Source organism: Neovison vison, chromosome 4, assembly GCF_020171115.1.
Source record: "Neovison vison isolate M4711 chromosome 4, ASM_NN_V1, whole genome shotgun sequence".
Lineage (NCBI taxonomy): Eukaryota > Metazoa > Chordata > Mammalia > Carnivora > Mustelidae > Neogale > Neogale vison.
The window spans coordinates 42,717,337-42,721,538 of NC_058094.1; positions in this window are offsets into that span (position 1 = coordinate 42,717,337).

The window sequence follows — 4,202 nt, forward strand, 5'->3', positions numbered from 1 at the left end:
TAAGAGCCCGCCCCGCGCGCCGCCGCGCCGGCCCCGGCGTTTCTACGGCAACGCGGCGCGTCCCCGCGCTCAGGGCCGGAGTCGGCGGGAGCGCGGCGAGGGAGGGCCGGGGGCCGCGGCGCCCACCCCGAGACCCGCCCGCGCGTTCGCCTGGCGCGCTCCCTCCCGCCGCGTGTGTCTGGCGCGCCGCGGAGGCTGGTGCCTGCTGCCAGGCCTTTCATCCTGGCGGAGAGCCGCTTACCAGACACCGCCTCCGGGCAGTCCTTCCAGCCTGGATTGTGAGCCACGGAGGGAAAAAGCCAATAATCAGTAACTAGGACGGAGACGTAAAACTAAAGGCCAATGGGGCCCAGTTACAGCTTCTGCGCCATTTAGCCTGAGAACATCTGCTCAGAGTGTCCGCTTCCCTGTGTTGACTCTGAAAATGTGGGCTCTTTGGAAAGCTGCCTTTGGTAGGAGCAATGCTTACGACTCATCTTTAACTTTTCTTTTCTTTTTATTTCAGCAGATATCTGTTGAGTTCCTGTTTTCTGGAAAAGATCGCATTAGACACTGGACCAACAGATGAGAAGAAAGGACCCTCATTCTGAAGGACCTTAGAGTTTGATGAGGTGACAGCCGCTTAAATGGTTGAACAACACACCCTCAGATATATAACGAGCTGGAGACTTTGAACACCCGTGTTCTTTGGGCTCTTTCGGCCTTCCCTTGGGCTGTTCTTCCAAGAAAATACTGTTAGTACTGCATTCGAACTTTCTGTCTCTCAAGAACCCTCTCCTGACAACCGTGACATTTCTGTCTTCCTGACAGGGTTAGGGGCCTCTTCCTTGGTAGTATATTTAATTGATTTTGTACTGCCTCCTCTAGTCTAGACAGAGCTCTTGGAAGCAGAAGAAATGTAATTTTGGTCTTACATTTCCCAGTGCTTTTTGCTGATAAGAAGTTTTGCTTTGGACAAATGGATGTCTCCAGTCCTTTGTTTCCTCTCAGGAAACTCCCCTTATTCTCTTAAGTTACAATGTATTATTCCTCTTCTCACCCTTGCATTCATTCAGCAAGGTGCCTGCTGAATGCCTGTTGTATTCCAGATACTATGCTGGGCTCTGATCCGTGGAGTAGTAATCTCAAAGCAGTGTTTGCTGTTTTAGAGCTCACGGTCTCCTCAGAGGGACAGACGACTAATCAAACACATAGATGTAAAATTACAATTGAGGTATGTGCTCCTGTACCTACTTTTGCTATGTAACAAACCATGGCAAAACCTAGTGGCTTACAACAGTCCTTTAGCTAACTCATCAGCATTTTGTGAGTGGGCTGGGTGGTTCTTGTATTTAGGTTGGCTCAAGTGGGCTCTTTTCCATCTTTCTGGTCATCTGTGGGTCAGCCGGTGGCTGGACGAGCAAGGATGGTTTCACTAGGGGTGAGAAGAGGGGACAAGGCCATCAGGGAGGGCAACAAAGGCAACATGTCAGTGACTACTTTTGCAGTACAACACAGTAAGGAGAAGTGCATGGTGCCAAGATAGCATATACTTAATAGAGAAGTTTGGTTTGAGCTAGTTGGGAAAGTACTTCATTGAGAAAGTGACATTGGAACTGAGATCCAAAGATTGGGGAGGGGTTAACTAGGTGAAGAAGGATGGAAACCCAGTCCAGAGAGAGGGACAGTATAGGCAGATTCCTTCCCTCCCACCCCCAACCCATTCCCATCTACCCTAATTTCCATGTCTCGGAAAACAGAACTACTGTCCCACTGATTATTCAAGTCAAAAACCTAGGAATCACCCTTTCCTTTCCCCAGGCACACTGACAATTTCCATCTATTCCACCTCCAAAACATATCCTGAATCATCGTTTTTCTTTTCTTCTGCATCATGGTAATCCAAGCTACTATCACCATTCCCTTTTACTGCAGCCCTCCTGTTGGTCTCTCCACACCCACAGTTACACATGGCAATGCAAAATAAAAAATGTAGATCAGATCCCGTCAACCTTTCAAAGCCTCTGCTGAATCACCTGAATGTTTACATCTCCCCAAAATTCATATGTTGAAAGCCTAGCCGCTAATGTGACAATATTAGGAGTTGGGGCCTTAGGGGTACTTTATTAGTGCTCTTTACAAAAGAGACTCCAGAGAGCTCCGTAGCTCCTTTTGCCTTGTTAACTGAGACAAAGGTTATCAAGAGGGAAGAGGCTCTCACCGGACACCGAATCAGCTAGCGCCTTCAAAACTGTGAGAAGTAAAAAGTTACGGGTTTTTTTTTTTTTTTTTTAAATAAGCTACCCAGTTTACAGTAGTATTCTGTTTTGTTTTGTTTGATATAGCAGCTTAAATAGATTAAGACAGACTCCCACTGTGCTTAAAATCGAATTTTAAATCTTTACTCTGGCTATAAAGGCTTTATCTCTTCCTGCCTTCATATCGTCTTTCACTGCCCCACTGTTAGAGGTACAGTATCTTTCTTTCTGTTCCTAGCATATCCAGCTTGTCGTCGTCTTATTATTATTATTTTGGATTTTATTTGTTTATTTGAGAGACACAGAGATAGTGACAGAGATAGCAACGAGTCCGGTGAAGAGGGAGAAGCAGGCTCATCGCTAAGCACGGAGCCCCGTATGGGACTTGATCGGGCTCTGGGATCATGACCTGAGCTGAAGGCAGATGCTCAACCCGCTGAGCCACCCAGGCACCCTTAAGCTCATTTTAGAACCAGTTTTGTGTCTGTTACTTTCTCTGCCGAGAACACTCTTCCCTCCGATCTTCACATGGCTGTCCCCTTCTTACCACATAGATTCTGTAGGCATGGAGTGAGTATTTCTCTGGTCACTTTGTTGTACCATATCACTCTGTTTTGTTTCCTTTGAAGCACATGTCACTCCCTGAAGTTAACCTGTTTGTTTATAGGCTATTTTTGTCTCCGTGACTAGAATATATTCTGCATGAAAATAGGCACTTTGCTATCTTGTTCACATTGTATTCTCCATGGTACCAAAGTCCTTTATTCCCAGTAGGAGCTCAGTAATTCATTGAATTTATCGATGAAAAAAGTGAGTGAAACCCCCCAACAGCAAGAGCATGGTGTGTTTGAGGAAATGGAATAAAATCAGTGAAGCTGGAGTGGAGGTGGTGGGCATCAAGATATGTGATGTCGTTGGAGAGGTAGGGAGAGGTCAGCTCACATAAGGCATTTTTAGCCATGCTAAGGATTTCATCCTTGCTTCAGAGAAACAGAACCAATAGTGTATAGGTATATATATTCTAGATATAGTGTGTGTATAAATATGTGTTTTTATTATCTATCTATCTGTATGGTTTCTTGTAAGGAACTGGCGCATGTGATAATGGAGGCTAAGTCCCAAGATATGCAGTCAGCAAGCTGGAGACCCCGGAGGGCTGATGGTATGAATTCCAATCCAAAAGCTGTCAGACAGGAAACTCCAAGAAGAGCTGGTATATTTCTAGCTGAGTCAAAAGGCTGGAAAAAAAGCCATATGCCAGTTTAAGCAGCCAAGCGGGAAATATTCCTTCTCCCTCAGCTTGTTTGTTCCTAGTCCGGTCTTTGATTGATTGGATGAGGCTTATCTATGTTCAGGAGGACAATCCGTTTTACTCAGTCTATCAATTCAAATGTTAATCTCATTCTGAACTGTCCTCAAAAACACGCCCAGCATAATGTTTGGCCAAAAGTCTGGGCATCCTGTGGCCCAGTCAAGTTGAGGCAAATTAAGGATCACAGTCCTTATCTTAGCATTGATGTAAAGGTATTTATATGTTATAGCAACCACTGTTTATTCATTAGATAACTTTTAAATCATTTAGCAAATGCCTCATGTAAAATTTTTTTTAACAAATATGTATATGGTCAGCCTCCACCCAGCATATGGAATAACTATGTTCTAGGAACCCTTCTCCTGAGCTCCGGGCCCTTTGGTCTCACTTTCTTGTTAACAGACATTTCAAAACATGTATCAACATAATTGTTTTTAAATCTTTTCACTACTTGGAGGCACTTTTGAATAGGCTATACTTTCTCCTGGTACACATCATGCCATAGAAGAGAAGCTTGGGGCCTGAGAAGACCAAGGGCTTTGGCCATAGTTACATAATAAAATTGTAAAGAAAAAAATAAAATTGTAGAGAAGCTGGAATTAAATCCTTTGTCTTCTCTTTCCAGCATTCTTTCCACTGTGCCAGGATTGGTC